The sequence below is a fragment of the Betta splendens genome, chromosome 4, assembly GCF_900634795.4.
Source record: "Betta splendens chromosome 4, fBetSpl5.4, whole genome shotgun sequence".
NCBI classification, from domain to species: domain Eukaryota; kingdom Metazoa; phylum Chordata; class Actinopteri; order Anabantiformes; family Osphronemidae; genus Betta; species Betta splendens.
The window spans coordinates 27,047,015-27,065,350 of NC_040884.2; the positions used below are offsets into that span (position 1 = coordinate 27,047,015).

Below are 18,336 nucleotides of genomic sequence, written 5' to 3' on the forward strand. Positions count from 1 at the left end.
GACTGCCTGAATTATACATCAGCGCAGGTTGGCGAAATGTTCCTTTACTCTCATCCTCTAAGTGGATGCACTTCTGCACATCTGTGCCTAATAGAGACGCGTTCTGTACATGAGTCCAGTCTGCAGAAGCACGTGATGATAACTGAGCGAACAGCTGTCAGAACACCCGCCCTCAATTATGGGTTCGCGCTGTCAGCATCCTTTCCCCTCATCAGCCAGCCAACCTGTCCAGTCATCATCCAATCAGCCATTCATTCCCACCGACCATTTCCCCCAACTCCATCCAGCTAATCTGCACCCAACCTTTGCTCTTGGAGTTGTAACCTGTTTTTGTGCGATCTGCTCTTTGCTTTTATATGACGTTGCCGGCAACAAAACTCTCCTGGCCTCAAAACCAATGGTGGATGTTGCAGTTACTTGGTCCAGCCCTAAATCTGTGGCCCTTTAAACCTCCTCCAAGGTGACTCCAAGGTGACTGTAGCACAGACCTGTTATATTACAGTTTTTGCCTATTGCTCACACATTAAAAGTGAATGCTTGGACCGAAGCCTCAATACTTACACTTCTTGTAGCACAGTGTTAAACACAAACCGCAACTTAAACACATTTTTAACTTTGCACTTTGTTTCATTTTTGTAACACACTTATTGCGAAACACTGCACACGTTTTCTTACATTGGTGGTGATATGAATGAGGGTGATTCAAATGGAGCTTGTGTGTTTTGCAAAACGTGTGCAAGCAATAGGCAAAAACTGTAAGAAGCTATACTAACTATACTAATAAAGACAGTAGAGGAACAGATGAATACGAGGAAGGAATAGCTTATAGTGAAAACTCTCCCTCAGCTCCTCTCTTTTTGTGTCTTGTTACTTTTTACCCTCTGTCTGTCACAGTGCTCTCTGTCTTCTGGTTCCCTGAAGCCCTAATCAAGGCCTTCGGACGAGACGCACAGAGACAGAAGGAGGAGAGCGCAGAGACTCCCAGTATGTTCACTAATAGGGCAGAGGTTGGAATCTGTCAGCTGTGGCCGTAAAGACTTCGGTGCTGCCGCTCTGACAGCGCGCGGCTTCTTCTGAGCAACCAGGAGCCCCCGGTGCTAATTCAGGCGGTGCCGCATGGTCACAGGCTAACTGCGACTGTAGCTGCGGTGCTGGTGGACGCCTCACGGGCCCCAGGAGAGCGCACAGGCCCCACAGCTTAGCTGTTGTTATAGAAATCATGTAGCCTGAATTTCACTGCGCTCTATTTTTTTTTACATTACCATCTTTTATCAACCTTTTCTCCAATGGGCTCCTCCTCTTCCCCCTATTCTGTACTTTAGCCTCAACCCAGGTAATTTGAATATGCAGATGTGAAGGATGAATGATTAATTAGGGTAATGCAGGGGCTTCAGACTGCTGTTCTTCTTCCACGTGGATGGTGAGTGACTACAGTAAATTTGCATAGAGCTTAGCCTCATCCTGCTCATGTTGGCTGAACCCCACACTACAGTGTCCACACTGAACAGGATCAAATAAGAAGAATCACCACTGAGATGCTATGAACAGATATTGGTTTGCGTGTCAAAGACGTGGCGACAGCTTTGTCACTCCCAGTCTACTAATCTATCCACAGCCCAAACATTCAAAGCACCGAGGGGCCGCCGGGGAATCACGAGGTCAACACGTGCTGATGCGTTAGCCCGGCTTACAGACTCATATATTACATGCGTGACACACTTGGGGTCGATGTGATCGATCATTTTTCGAGTCCTGCTCGGTTAGATTTTCTTTCTTGTCTAATTGGGCACCGGGGACCCGTGTTGGGACGACCGGGTTTGAGATCTGATTATCACCCTTTTGTCTTAGCAGAAGAACATATGATGCATGCCTGTGTTTACAAAGAAAGCAACCATTTTGATCCAGTGCAAAAAAACATTTACTGCTGTAATCATTTTTCCATTAGGTATTTTTTGAAGGCCCAGTAACTGGTAGAAAGCTTTTTTCATCACTGTTAGAACCAGAACAATTGTCCTTTAGTCAAAAGAAATGTGTGTTAGATGTGTAATTTGAGACTACCAGAAAAAACCCTCCCTCCATATCACCCCCCAACCCCCCTTCCAGTGGAGCTGGTGAGAAATGTGCAGCCAGACTGTAATTGAAATGTAGTCAAAAATGATTTTTTCTGTTAAGTTGGATTTGATAGCCTCCAAACTGTGCGCACATTTGCATATTTTTAATTAAATCTCTAATGCCGTTTTTGGAAGATCATCTAAAACATCTTGTCACTTCCTGTGTTGTGGCATTAACTAATTCGTGTCGGCTCTGACTTGTCTGTTTACATTTCTGGGTTTACGTGTTATTTAGGAGGTGTTCATTTTGACTATGATCTGAGGCAACTCTGCTGAACGACTGTGTGTGTGTGTGTGTGTGTGTGTGTGTGTGTGTGTGTGTGTGTGTGTGTGTGTGTGTGTGTGTGTGTGTGTGTGTGTGTGTGTGTGTGTGTGTGTGTGTGTGTACATTTTGACAAAGTGAAGGCATTTTGGCCGGTCCTCACTTCTTTAAAGGCCTGTTTGAGGGTTAAGATGTGATTTTAGGCCCGTGGTTAGAATTGAGTTTAGTTTCACATTAGAGCAAAGGTCAGACGTCTGCCTTTAGTTGTGATGGTTAAGGTGAGGGTGAGGGGCTAGGGAAGGCTTTATGTCAATGGAGGTCCTCACTTTGATGCAAGTACAAGGTTGTGTGTGTGTCTGAGCAACCACATGTTCCTGTTACTGTATGTGCAGCAAATTTACATACTTTCTCTCGGCAAACATCTTCTACATGTCTTCCTTCCTTGACCAATCGCACCTTTGCAGAGTGGTTGCCATGACAGCCGTATAGCCTCAGTCACTGCAGGGCTGCTGAAGGTGGGTGTTTGTGTTTGCTCTGGCACTTCTTGAGTGTGTGCTTTTGCTATAAACACACTGCTGGAGAAAGGAAGGAAGAAATTATAAGACAAGTTTAGTCTTGTGGATGTGATGGCGTTTGTGTGTGTGTGCGTTCGTGTGTGTGTGTGCGTGTGTGTTGGGATGGGGGTGGGGTTAACGCAGCAGAAACACATTTTACCCGCCTGATCGATAACTCATTGGTGGAGAAGCAGCAAACAGCAACAGTGTCTGAACATTTGCAATCAATATCGTTTTCTGATCATCTTCCGTCAATATCTAGCCTCTTAGGAGGCATGAGTGCTGTCGCCGCTGTCTACGGGTGTGAGACCACGCTCAGGTCGGCTACGTGCGCACACATCCACCGGAATGCCTTTTGTTTTGGCGTCTATTTTTGTTCTTGTGTTTGGGTTGTTGTTCCCTGCGTGTGTGTCGGTGACTGAGTGAGTGCCAGAGGCTCAGAGCAGGGCGTGGAGGAGGAGACACGTCTCCCCTCCATTCTATATTTTTTTATCCAGCCTCATAAATGTCAAATGTGGGGAAATGATGCTTGTTTAGATTATTTAGATTCATCTCACATTCATTCCCAGGATCTGCAGTTTCCCCTGCTCCTATTTGCTCCACAAACAGACACGGACACCAGTGGTGCTGCGTTCGTACCGTACACACACACACACACACACACACACACACACACACACACACACACACACACACACACACACACACACACACACACACACACACACACACACGTACAGTAAAGTCGCACGCACAACGGTTGTCAAAAAGAATTGTTTGGTTTTCATTTTCATGCCTGGGGGGCAAAGCGGCCGAGACAGAAATATCTAATCACACAGCAGCTCACACAGAGCAGTGAGTGAGGGTGAGGCTACGTGAAGAATTCACAATGACTTGCAGGTCCAGGTAGAGAGAGGAGAGGAAGTGCGCTGGAGAAAGTGGTGGCGTGGGCAGTCTGGGGTCAATTAGTATTCATAAAAGACAAATGAATCTATAGCTGTGGCCTAATACCAATTATTTTTGATCACCTAATCAATTAGAGTTGGTTAGGGTTACTGTAGCTAAATAGAAAATTAACTGCGGCGTTCATCATTGGCATTGAGATGACTTTTTATCAGTCGCCACATTGGACATGTTAATTTCCTCATCAAGGTGGAGAATGAAACGATATTCACCCGCCTGGTCGGAAATGCGCGCACACGCACACGCGCGCAGACGCACACAAAACCGCACACAGTTATTACAGGCCCTTTATTAAATATCCCCGTGGCCCCCTAATAGACAAATAGCATCTGATTCTATCAAGGAGAGTATAGAGAAAAAGAGAGCGAGGGAGGGCAGAAAATTAACGGGGTCCTCTGTGGCGGAGAGAATATGCAGCACTGAGAGACAGCGTAAATGAGTAATTCAGAGCTGATTGATTGTACAAGAGAGTGAGAAATGGAGAACGGGAGGGAGAGATCTAGAGAAGGAGAGATGGATAAAAAAGGCAGCGATAGATTGCTGAAGGGGGGGTGGAAGTGAGGGCAGGAAAATGGAAGGCAGAGGTGTGATAGATGGAGAGCGATGGAGAAGCATTCAGACAAGCGGGAGTTACTCCCCAAACCTCCTCTGGATGGTTATTAGGCCGACGCGCCCGTGTTCTGTTCAGTGCATGCGCTGTTACTGCACCGTCTTCCATTCCACCTTTAACCCGATTCAGGTTTAACCCTCAGCCTGAGCTTGTGGAGGAGGGCTGGCAGCACCATGAGGTCAGTCCACAGAGGGGACAGAGCCTCATGGTGATGGTGGTATTTATGCCATCTATAACACTGTCCTTGATAATGCAAATAATTTCACCCCCACAAAATCAATTATCTTGAATGCCTTCTTCAATTCATGGAGCTGATCCCTGCTGCCCTTGGGTGAGTCCCCAAAAGTCCATCCCAAAAGAAAACATAGAGGCAGATGTTGTTTAATTCCTACATCTGTGTTCAATAACCCAGAGACAACCTGGACTGCCTCAGCAGAGAACTGGCAACCTCCACTCACAACCTGGCACCCCGCTGAAGCCATTGATTCAAACCGCTGCTAACCGCTAGGCCACCATGTCTTCACTTCCACGTGGATGCGTGTCTGTCGTGAGTGAGCACATAGTCTATAAGTGCAGCTGGTGGATGTGGGTGAAGCTGTGAGTTGTGTAATACGTACAACCCCCCTCCTTCAGTGTCTTTGAGGCCAGTGGTCGAGACATTCTCCTACGACGGCGTATTGATGTGGCCGGTTAGTTAGCTCTTCCTCCACATATAGTCCTTCCCGTCTAATTAGTGTTGAAGAAGAAGATCCTGTCACAGCTCGTATGTGTGTGTGTGTGTGTGTGTGTGTGTGTGTGTGTGTGTGTGTGTGTGTGTGTGTGTGTGTGTGTGTGTGTGTGTGTGTGTGTGTGTGTGTGCGCGCCTTGGCCTCTGCTCTCTTATCTCAGGGTTCTCATTACCCAGGCTTTGTTTTCCTTAGCTTCGTTAGCATTCCCACGACAACTCGGCTAAATGGCTAAATGGTCCACGTAAGAAGTCAGTCTGGCCCTTTTCATTAGCGCCAGTCTGTTTGCATTGTCTTAAGTGTTTGTAAGCGCGTTGACACTACTTCTCTAACAGCTCCGTGGCAGCTGCTCTGCCCAGAAAGAGACAAATCATCTCTTCTGCTGAATATGTTAGTCCTCCTCTCACCTCTGGGTGAATCTACTTGTCTGTGCCCATGAGGAGTCCTGGCTACTCTATTAACATGAAGGCAGCATCTGCACAGACATGTATCCTCCAGGTGCCGTCTCTAATATCTGTCCCTGGGCAGCACGCAGACAGAAAGCAGGGAAACCAGGAACAAATGGAGGATGCTCCACAAGACAGACGTGGGGGAGGAGGAACAAAACATGGAAAATGATTGGGTTCCAAAGGAAGGATGGGGGGGAGGCACGGGATGCTGTTTGAGACGAATCGCTTCCTGTTCCTAATTAACATGGGGTTGAGACAGGCAAGGATGTAGGGAAGACGGGGCTGTGACAGGAGAACACCTGTGCTGATGTTACAACAGGACGGAAAGATGGAGCCATCCATCCATAATGATCGCCATGGAGACCATAAAGCTGCAAGACGAGGAGGAGAGTATTGTTCAGCGAGGCCCCAGAGGGTGCAGAGGCCAGCTCCTCAGCATCCCTCCATCCATCCTCTCCTCCTCCTGCTGACACCCAACAAACAGCACTACACCTACTCCAACAACACCGCCGTTAAAGGGCTGTAGCCTATATTTTATACTACTGTATGTCCCAGATCAGCTTTTGTGCTAGTGTTTTCACTGTGTGCTTAGTTATCAGACAGTATTTAGGATTGAATTGACTTGCATAGACATAATGTGTGTCAGGTTATCGTTCCTCAGGGATGAGTAGAGGTGGGACAGATGTAGTGATGAAGCAGGACTGGCATGCTGGATTCTGTCCATCCTCCCCTCTCCTCTCCCTGAGAACCGCCCACTAACCTTGCCCGTCGGTGGGTTCGCGTCCTTGCGGAGGCTAAAGTGGTCGTTACTCACAGCCCGGGACGCGGGTGTTTGCTGTGAAATAGCTCAAAGTGAGCTAACACGCGTTCAGGAACGCAATTAGCACGGCGATTAGCATCAGCTGTTTCGAATGTGAACCAGTCAAACGCTCTCGGGACCCCTGCAGTCAGCCCTGACTGGTGATGAAAGGATGCGTTCAGCCAACATTCACTGCTCTGCTGAAGTGAACGCGAAGCAAACCGAAACAGTGTGTCATAGATTTTTATAAAACCCTGACCGTGAATGTTTTTCTTTTCACTTCCCTTATTATTTTCTGCTTCTTCTGTCCCCCGTCCATCTCAGCACCGCGTAGTCTTTATATCACTATCACTAGTTTGGCCTTTTTGTCCACAAAACATCCCCGAGGAGCCATTCACTAAACGAAAAACCCCTCTGACTGATAGATTCACACAGCAACACACTCAGGCGTGCACACGCGGAGCACGGGGTGTCAGTGTATTATTGTTATTCCACCAGCATGGCCAGTGACCCCTCTAAAAAGGATCCCTACTGTGGCTGTATACACATAACCTTAATAATTCACTCCTCTCAAACACACACACACACACACACACACACACACACACACACACACACACACACACACACACACACACACACACACACACGCACACACACACACAAAGAAAAGAAAAGGTCTGAATAATTTACAGAGAGACGTCTGGCCCCCAGCATGAATAAGTAAGAGGCAGCCCACTGCCCGGCTGCAGCCTCGGCCGCGTACACGCTTTAATCAGCTCATAAATACTGCATTTCTCGCTTTCTTGATAGTCCTGCTAATTCCGTATTCAATTTTGTTTTCATTTAACCACCACTTAGTGAGTGTACAAATCGCGGATTGGAGTGACTTTTTTTTTTTTTTGCCACGCGCACTTGAACAAAAGGAATGTGAGGAAATGCAAATGTTGAATTCATTGTTTCTGTCATTAGATTTCATTAACTGCTGAATTCCCAGTTTCTCTCATTAGATTTCATTAACCTGCAGCGTGCTGCGCTTATCTTGCGTGATTTGTTTCATTCTCATCCGTCTTGTAATTGCGCCTCTTAAAAGAAACACATTTCCAGCTTTTTACAAGTCCCAAACGATATTTACCGTGTTTTGATTTCATTTGAGGACTGTTACATATACAGCCTTTGTTTTTTTGTACTGTATTTCACCTGTCAGAGCAGTGATCAAGGCTTTTATTGTGGTGAGTGTAGGACTTCAGCTACAGCGCAGTAATTTGGTTTGGGGACATATACGATTTTTTGGACCGAACCCCGGCATGAAAGACTCTTGCGCTAACGATTCTTTTATTGGCAAGAATAATATAATTAATATAATGGATGGAGCCCAAAGTGTGATTAAATCAGGACAAAATCATTAGGCAAATACAAAGAGAGAGCATGTATTTGGTTTAGTTTTAAGTGAAACTGGATGAGAATTGTAAAGTAAAACATATATAACAATATGATAATATTAAAAATAACTATACTGTAACTATTAATATTATTAATAACAATTAATAATAATAGTATCAGTTTGGATTGGATTGTCCTCGTTCTTCAGTTGCAGCAGGTCTGCCTTGGCTTTTACTGTACGCTGCAGTTGTGTGTCTGTGGCCTGTGCAACCTGTGCTGCTCACATATTTAGAGGATGAGGAGGAGGATTTTTCCTGTAGATTTTTTTCATTGGAGTCTAGTGAGAAATCAAGAAAATGACCAGAGGAGGATGTGAGGAGTCCAGGAGAACTAGGCTTTGGTTTGATATATGCAGAATAATAAGCATGAGTGTTGCTGTGTTGCTCTGCTCTGTAAAGGATGAAACCTGTAGATGCTCTACAGCTCTACAATGAAAAGACTGGTCCAAGATCGGACCTCTGGTGGTTAAGTGTAGTTCAAACTGGACCCCGTCTGCTCCCCCTCCTCCACTTGGAGCTCGTGGCTCGTCCTGACCTGACTCCGTGCTGCTGGCTTGCATCCTGCAGCTTCTTGCTAACAGCACACGCTCCTTTCTGATGCACGTCAACTCCCTCAGCAGGGGATCGCTCTGTTCTCCAGCACTTATCTCTTCGGCTCTGCTCGCTGTCATTCTCTCAGTAATTAAACTATCCGTTAAATCGGCGATGCGGCTGCTGCAGTAGGCCGGCTTCCCACGGCATCTTTACAGGTTTGGGATGAAATGAGGAGGATAATTCAGACTGGGGAGAGGTTGTGCAGAGGCCGTCTGTGCACGGCGAGAGAGGAGAGTGGAACAGCGGAGAACGCTGAGCGCCGGGCGCTGCGTGTCAGCGGGTATCAGGGGGAGTATTTGGTGGCCGCGAGCCACTATGAGTGAGATGAGCAGAGGCGAGTCTGCAGAGCCAATAAATTGCGGGCCTTCAAGCCCCACTTTGCATTAATGGAATGTGCAGCGCCGCTCTCTCCAGTCGGCCGCTGAGATTAAAAAGCGGGGAAATGGCGGCGGACAGGCTTTTCCCCCAGGCGGGACTCTCCCACAGAGCGGCCCCTCGGTGCCCGGGCCCACGGGGCGGCGCCGGCCGCGCGCGGGGGTCCACGGGCAGCGCTCGAGCTGCGAGGCGTCAGCGCCCTCGCCGCTGCTTTTACACGAGAACGGTGTAAAACCCTCGCTTGGCTTTTTAACGAGAGACGCTCTCCGGGAACTAGTTGGATGCGGTGCGATACTCTCACAGATTATGTGGGATAAAGTGTGCGAGTATGGGAGAATGGCTGAAGCGTATCCACCTAAACCCCGCTCCCTAAACCCATTACGCCGCCGCTGATCCCTCAGCCGAACTGCGCCGCCGCCGCCGTCTCCCTGTGGCTTCGCACTTGTTTGACGGAATCACATGCATCTTGCGTGGAATCAATTAACGCCGTTGCCTTTCTTAACTACTTCTCATTGCTCGCGTGTCTCCTGCCAGTCTTTTAAAGTGATTACACACAATTATTTCAATTAGGTGTCAGGAAGTAGTGCCATCATCATCAGACAGTAATCAGGTTGCGGCGGAGCGGTGGGAGACAGAAAGCAACAGCTCCTCTCGCGCTCTTTCATCAAAGATGGAGGAGAACGTTGCTGAGCATTTTTCTTTCTCTTTTTTTTATCTTTCGCCTGTTTTTTCTTTTAAATGTGGCACACTTTTAGAAAATTCTGAAAAGGCCCCCGTTCTCACCCCCTGCGAGCTGTTCTCATCTCATCTAATGAATGGATGCCATTTCTGGATTTCTTTCTGAGAGACGTATAAAGATGGAGGGATTGAGTGAGACACAAAGGAACCGAGTCAAATAGAGCCTTCTGGCTCTGCTCTCTGGTGGGGAGCACTTATAATAATACCACACTGGATTCCTGTTGTTTCACTGAGAAATTCAAATGTCATTCTACTTGATGGTCATATAAAGAAAGACACTGATACAGTACTAGAAACAGTGTCATTTAGTTCCTCATTACTGTACTTTCTACTACTGCTACCTCTTTAATCACAGTATGACCCTTTGTTTTTGTTGCAAAGTGCTCCATAAATTATAATAGCGGAAACTCATTAAGAGCAAGAAAATAACTCCAGTTGAAAGGACTTTTGTTTCTCCTGTTGCCACATGCCGGTCAGTCAGTGGTGATGCTGGCGGTGCTCTGTGACTCCGATGGTCTCCAGCAGACTGTCCTTGATCTGAATGTTTGAGGCCCCGTGAGACCAAGGTGGTAACAAAGCTAACGCAATAGCTGCTTTGTGTTGTGATAACAGAGGCATTGCAGGAAAAGACACATACGGCATAATGAACAGCCCACCGCCCACTGCAGCACACACACACACACACACACACACACACACACACACACACACACACACACACACACACACACACACACACACACACACACACACACACACACACACACACACACACACACACACACACACACAGAGTTTATCAGCTTCTCAAGTCACTTCCATCTTTTCCTTGTGGGTTTTTTTTCCCACAGTGTCATAAAGTCTGTCTGTGCAGAGAAGTGCACGCTATTAAAAGGCAGCCCAGCCCTCTGCAGCACATGCTTGGTTGCTTAGCTGAGGCCGCGCTGACTGCATGTCTTACAGCAGCATCAGTATGCTGCAGGCATGGTCCTGTGTCTACACCACCCTCCTCCTCCTCCTCCTCCCCCCTCCTCTCTCCGTCCACCTCCTTTATGGCTCCTTCCCAGTTCTCCGTCTTACCTGTATCATTCCTTGCATGTTCTGCACTGGGCTCTGGCTCTCCCTCCAGTCCTGATCTCTCCTCTTTTTAGTGTAAATCAGCAGCGGCTGTGGGCTGGTTGTGGTAGAACTGCAGCGTACACATATCCACCATCCAGCTTCTTTCTCTTATGATTGAATGATGTTGCTTGTGTAGGATTTCTCTCTCTTCACTGATCCCCGTCCTTCAACACATCCTTGCATCACCTCCGGCTGTGCTTTTGGATGTTCGGGCCTAAGTGGGAGCGGCACGCTATGATAATTACGCCATCAGGATCCAGCCCACACTGCCTAATATTGTGTTCCTACCGCTTCCTCCTTTAACGAAGGGCCGGGCCCATTAATTGCCCCACTGATGACTGTCATCATCCACACCCCTGCAACACAGAGGGGGCTGAGGCTGCGTGTGCTGGTGTGTGTTTGTGTGTGTGTGTGTTGGTCTCAGCGGGTGTCTGATGGGAGGGTGCTCAAGTGTGGAGGACTCATCATGGGTTATTAGGAGCATGCAGGGGGGCCATCAAGCGTGAGAGAGAGAGAGAGAGAGAGAGAGAGAGAGAGGGATAAAGGTGGCAAAGAGATAAAGATTGGCAAGAGAGAATCATTCTTAAAGCAAGTGGTGTTGGTCTTAAGGAGTGGCTTTAAAGGAGACTCATTGAGTTTCTGCTCCTCTCCTCTCACTTTGAGCAAACTTCTATGGCTTTTTAGGAGAAACATTTTTTTCCATGAATAATCAGCTTCAATAAATATAAGATATATAGATATATAATAGAGAGAGAGAGATAGAAGATAGATGAGAGAGAGAGAGAGAGATAATATATATATATAATATATATATATATATAGATATATCATTATATGTGTGTGTGTGTGTGTGTTGTGTGTGTGTGTGTGTGTGTGTGTGTGGTGTGTATATATATATATTTTAATATATATATATATATATATAATATATATATAGATATATAGATATATAGATATATAGATAGATATAGATATAGTGCTTATCCAACTGTAACAGGCATGAACAGACCTCAGAGTATTTTAGGCAGTGGAAATCCTCTGAGAGTCATCCACATTCACACCTCCAAGGGACGAGAGGACATCAGGCCGGGGATGAAGGGATTCGGGAGTAGAACTGCCAACTCTGGGCTTCATAGGTGACTGCCCTACAACTGATCTCAAACATTTACCCATAAATAAATAAATTCCCTCACTAATGAAAGTGTTTGGAGTCTAAACTCAGGACTATGTTGAAGCCCCTTTGGCAGCAATTACAGCTTTTAGACTTTGTTGATAAGTCTCTGCACTGCACACCTGGATTTAGGTACTTTATCTCCTCCTGTAGGAGCCCCTCAGGGTTAAACGGCCAAATTCATGCCGCTCCACTCGTGTTACACGAGGCTTAAGTGTGGACTCGGAGGTTACCTGTGTTTGACTACATTCATCCTTCCTTCAAGTCCTGATCAATGTCACGTTCTGTGCTGTGAAACCTCCTCGTGGCAAAATGCTGCCTCCCTGCTTTACTGCAGGAGTATTAGCCAGTGATGAGCACGGGTCCTCTCCTGTAACTAACATGTGACTTACTAAATGAATGGATCTGTCTGTTTTGACTCTAGCATCAATGCGTGTTTTGTATTTTACAGCAATGCTTGCTGAATATGTTAATGTCTGTACTGTAGCAGTCTCCACTCAGCACAGTCACCGCTGTTCATTTCCTGGGAAGCCTCCTCACGGCACACGCAGGCAGATAAAGACAAAGGTCCAGTGCGTCGCAGTGATTTCATATTCTGCTAGTCTGTTATGAACGTGCGCTTAATATTTAATATTGCACGTGACACTGTTGCAACACGAGAGCGTGAGCGATAGCTGGAAGGTGTTCGTGTCGGAGGGGTGAGAGGAAGGACGAGAGAGAGAGCGAGAGAGAGAGAGAGAGAGAGAGAGAGAGAGAGAGAGAAAGAGAGAAAGAGGCCGTGACCAGGGATGTCATGAGATGAGCCAAAAATGGAAATGAGAAAAACACGATAACAGCACTGTTATGACATATGAATGATGGACATAACAATAAACACATGGACTCCGAAGGCCATGAGACTCACACTCACCTGCCTCGTGATAGCGCACCCTTATGCATGTGATGAGACATGGGGTTGAGACCAGATGCAGGCAGAGCTGCCCTCCCACACACGGCTGTGGCTTCATAGAGCGCAGCCATGGGGCTGGTGGAGATGTTAATTAGAGGCCGCGCAGGCCGGTCCTACCCACCTTCTGACCCATTTCCACCTTTCACATCGCCCTCCTCTACATCTCCGCTCGCGCCGCCGCTGCTAATGAGCGTATTCGCAGTCGCGGGCTGCGTCTGCGGCCGTTCCTCCCTCCTCTGTACGCGGCAGCGCAGGAAGCGAGGCGGCCGCTCGTTCCCTCCGTGTCTCCAATTAGACGCTCCTCTGTTCGCCCCCTCTCTGTCGCTCGCTCTCTGTCGCTCGCTCTCTCTCTCTCTCTCTCTCCCGCTCTCGCTCGTCCGCCGGCGTCGCAGGCAGGTTGTAAAACAGGCAGCCTTATTCAAATGGAGGACGGGCCCCGCGGCCGCCGTACGTTTGTGACTGAGGCAGAGTCACATTAGCCTCTTTATTCTGCCTGTGTGCAGGCGAGCTTGTGTGTCGCTATGTGTGTTCTGAGGGTGTGTGTGCGACATTAGCCTTGCAGTCACAGGTAATGATCTCATCTCCCCGCTAGTGACTTAAAGCAGACACACACACACACACACACACTGGGAGAGGGAATGATGGGAGCACAGATTGGTATTGTAATGGGACTCTAATGGGCTACCTGACAAGTGCTTTTTCCTAATGCTACACCCTCTGTCCCCTCTCTCCTATTTGTGTCTCGCTCCCTCCTCCAGGTGCATTTCCCTTCGTTGAGGAGCAGTGACATGGACACCAGGTGTGGTGACGGCCAGGTACGTATTGAGTAATGCCTGTCATTGATCAGGGTACGCATCAGACGCGCCCTCGCTGTCACAACATCATTATCTGTGTGATCTGCCACCGAGGCTCACACGCTCCGGGTTTGTGCCTTAAATCTGGGACCCGATCAAAGCGGTGAAAGAGCAAATGTCACACACGCGACACAGGTGACACTAATCACTCACAACTGAGGCGAAGACACACGCGGCCCGAACAACAAGCCAGGTTGTTTGGAACATGATGAATACATGAACCATCCGACCCTCACGATTCAAGCTTTTAAGGTTTGCTTCATAAAACATGCTGGTTTTGTATCAAGAATCGAAGCGCGTCTTCCTCTCGGTCAGACGACATCGCGTTGGGACAACAATAACAGTCACAATAATCTCTGCCTCCTCCAGCCTGTCTCGCTAATGCTAAATCAAGACATATCAGACTTTATCCATTCAGCCCAGTATCTCAAATCACAAATGTGTCTCACAAGGCTTCACAGTCTGCTGCACCACCGACACAATGTATCTGCTGCTGTTTAAGCAGACAAGCCAAACTCGCTATTCGACTACGCTCCGTTTGGCTGTGAACCCATCCACCTGCTATCAGATCTATCTGATGTTTCTTAGCTGTGAGCAGCCTCGCCGCGCCACAGACACACTATGATGCTCTTATATTCCTGGCTCTCGTTTTTCTATTTATTCCCACTGAGATGAGCAATGAGCCCCAGGCAGCCCTCACTCACCAACCTGAGCGCACACACACACACACACACACACACACACACACACACACACACACACACACACACACACACACACACACACACACACACACACACACACACACACACAGGCTGAGGTGGAGGTTAGAGCGTTTCATCAGCAGCGTGTCTGACCATATGAACTAATATAACGCGGTTAGCTGCATTGTCAAGCTCCAAAGAGCACAAAGGCAGCCGGGCCTCCTGCTGTGTCCTTACATTCAGCTGCATCTAAAGCAAAAAAAAAACTCTTACAAAAGCAATAACATTTGCTCTTACCGTAATATTACTCATTGTAGGTTTGCAAATATAAGGACGTGACAAAGAAGAAGACCAAGACGTCCAGGCAGAGGCAAGAAGCAACACAATGACAGTAATTTGGCTGGTTTTATGAGGCTGAGAGCTTTCTAGCTGTCAGCTGTTATCAAAGCAATAAATCCAAGTATATTTCTGAAATGTTAGAGCTCAGGTTTCGTGCGAGCCCATAAATTTATTCCCCTGACTTGATGCCAGGGAAGCGGCACCGGAGAGTGAGCGTGCGGCAGGTCAATAGCGATACGGCGTGAGGAATCTGTTTTGAAGTGGATTTTTAAGCTTTAATTAACTCCAGCAATCAAAACACAATTAACATCGAGCTGTTAACCTGCGTGTTTGTGTGACGCGATGAGGTCGGTTTATCACATGAAATACATGCCTACACATGTGCGCGCACACACACACACACACACACACACACACACACACACACACACACACACACACACACACACACACACACACACACACACACACACACACACAGTACTACTGTGTAACTGAGCCACTTAAAAATGAATGAAGATAACATCCATGCGAAACAGTCCGTCCTGCATTATTTACATAATGGCGAATACACTAAAAGTGTGTCAGCTTGACTTGTTCCACCCCCTCCTCCCCCTCTCCCAGTACCACCATCACTCCCCTCCCCTCCGGTCCAACACTCGCCCAGCGCGGGGTCACTATCATGAATCCTCAGTCCAGTGGAGCAGAGGGTCGTTAAGAGGGATCCGCTGCACAGCGAGGCCTCTTATCAACACAACTCCAACTGATGTACGACTTTTCTATTTGATTTTCATGCACTTCATGCTTTTCTCCCTAGATAAGAATAAATGTCCTGGTTCTCGGCGGTGAGCGTTTATCTCTGGGGGTAAACAGGCAGTTTGAACAGATGTGCGGCTTTTCGAAGAGGCAGACGTTTGACGCGTGGCGTATAATCAGTCCTTTTTCACATCTACTGTATAAAAACCGCCGTTGATTATGCAGTGAGTTGTGTTCCTGTGATGTGTCTGACATCACAGTAACCTACCATGAATAACAACTGCAAGACTGGGAAACAGAGAATTATAACGTTCACTGGCACATTTTTCAGCGAAAGAACAAGTACATTTTCTTCTGATACAGTCTTTTAATCTGAAAGGGCACTGAGTCGTTAGAACTTCTACTTTTAATATGTAAAATGATGTCTTGTGCATATGAGCAGAGCAAAAAAACAAATGGATAAATAAAGTGTCTGAGTGACAGAAATGAGGTAAAACATTCAGCATTTGTTAATACTGCTGTTAATGTTATCACCTCTGCCTCCTGTCACCTCCATGAGACCCCGTTACTCTTTATCTGCTAATGGCCTCCTTTTAATTGCTTGTCACCATTTTTTGTTTCTATTACGACACATGTATACATTCACAAAATGCCTTGGAAGAAGATTAATGTATTAGCACATTTGTTTTGTCAGTGTTTGAGTCACAGACATAATTGCCTCTCTTTGTTAAAACACAACCGTCGGACTGAGGCCTGTTGTGACGTCCGCTGCACTGGAGTCAGTGGAGCCACTGTGAATCTTACCACATATCGGTGAAAAAGCCGTAATGCTTGTGCTACAGATGTTTATTTTGAGCAGTTTACGATGTCAAAGCCATGTGCGTGTGCGTGTGTGTGTGTGTGTGTGTGTGTGTGTGTGTGTGAGTGTGTGTGAAACCCGGTGAATGAAATATGGTGAAATATGATGGATTTCCCCCAGAGAAGAAAACGCTAGTTATACATCCTGACAAAAATATAAACATGTGTAACATTTCAGCAGAGTGCGTCATTATATGGAACCCCCTCTGGGTGAACACACGCTGGCTCCCATCCCCCCGCACCTTAACGAACTACACACCAGCCAACTTGTCACCTAGATTTGAGGAGCGATGATCCCCGGCAGTCTGTACTCATCCTCATCTCTGTATTAAATAAAAGTAATACAATAGAATGACCTGTCACGTCGTCAAAACTCTGACGACTGCATAAAGAGTCTTCAGATTCAGTATGTTTTGGCTCCCTCTGCTCGTCTCCACGTAGGTTTCCCCTCCTCCCTCCTGTCAGGTGCTTGATATCCTGAGAGATCAGCGTTATTGAGGAGCGGCGCTTTGATAGCGATGCCTCGGCTCTGATACCTCCTCTTTAGAGGAGGGTCTAGCGTCACAAAGCTGTTCCGTTCGCCTGTGCTGTCAGTCACGTTTGGAATCCCTCACACACACACACACACGCACACACACGCACGCACACACACACACACACACGCACGCACACGCACGCACACACACACACACACACACACACACACACACACACACACACGCACACACACGCACGCACACACACACACACACACGCACGCACACGCACGCACACACACACACACACACACACACACACACACACACACACACACACACACACACACACACAATCACAGCTTCACGAGCAGCATCACAGACAGTGGGACCATGTGCATGTGGGTCACGCTTAATCTCATTCCACCGCAGGTGCGTCGCTCAAATTCACCTCCAGACGTATTGACGCCGTTTCAGAGGGGACTGTGTCGTTCACAGGCGTCAAGCAACGTTTCAGAACGCTGTCCCACGTTTACGACAGTGAACCATGACCGGCAGACACCAAGGGCATAGGCTCAGCTGCAGCTCCTCCGATAGGCAGGGCTGGGTGTGAGTCGCAGCCATTCACATATTTTCTAGCACTTGTGTTGTGTTAATGTCCCTGCAGCCTTGTCTTTCTCAGCTAAACAAAATAAATATTTAAGTAGGGAGCGCTACGCTCAACCGGAGCCTAGAATATGGGATGGCTTCTCATGCAAATCACACATCAGCCTAAAACTGCTCTGGTGCAATACTGACAATAAATGTATATATATGTGTGTGTTTTCTAGGATATTCTGTGGCAATATTGTAAAATGTGCGTATACATTCATTGCTGTTTGCCTAGTGGTATCACCGAAGGAAATACTGTCAAAAAGAAAAGCATTGACAAAATAAAATGGCAAAATAGGCAGTTTCCTGACTTTTTGCATCGAACATGTCTCACATTTAAGAAGTGTGAGACATTCAGCAGCTGAATCTTTACAATTTAAACATGATCTTTCCTATGGCCTGAATAAAGAGATTACCTGATCATATTTGTCTAATGCATATTAATGTTTGCAGTATCTTACACTGAATGTATAAATAAGTCCCGGAAGCTGCCTTGGCTATGAGACGCCCCATTAGCCTGGTGGAGACAATTAACATGCCTTGCCTGTTCCTGGCCCTTACTCTGAAGACGTGCTGTTTGTCGAATCATCACTTTCTGCACCTGATTAAAAGCTGATTAGGTCCAGCCGTGTTCCGTCCCGGCGTCCGTTCGGCCCAGGGACGAGTTAGAGCTCAGCGTTGGCTGATGTGCAGAGATTCTTGCTCTTGACCTTGATTTAACGCTTCCCACCTCTGAGTGTGACGTACAAGGTTGTGCTCCTCCTGGTGCACGGTGCGTGGCTTAAGGTTTTAGCACAGCTTACTGTGTGTCCACTGATCTACGACACGCTGCAGTGT

The 18,336-nt window shown here is 47.2% G+C and overlaps 1 protein-coding gene across 2 annotated transcripts in view; it reads left to right on the plus strand.

Annotated features, from left to right (window-relative positions):
* Positions 1 to 18,336, plus strand: part of dab1a (DAB adaptor protein 1a) — a 133,288-nt gene that overhangs the window by 63,093 nt on the left and 51,859 nt on the right. The window contains exon 2 of one of the 2 annotated variants that reach the window (XM_029149386.3): positions 13,620 to 13,676. The exons of the other annotated variant lie outside the window; for it this stretch is intronic. The gene's annotated coding sequence lies outside the window, so the exon portion shown is untranslated. The remainder of the gene's footprint in view (positions 1 to 13,619; positions 13,677 to 18,336) is intronic. 2 annotated transcript variants of the gene reach the window in all.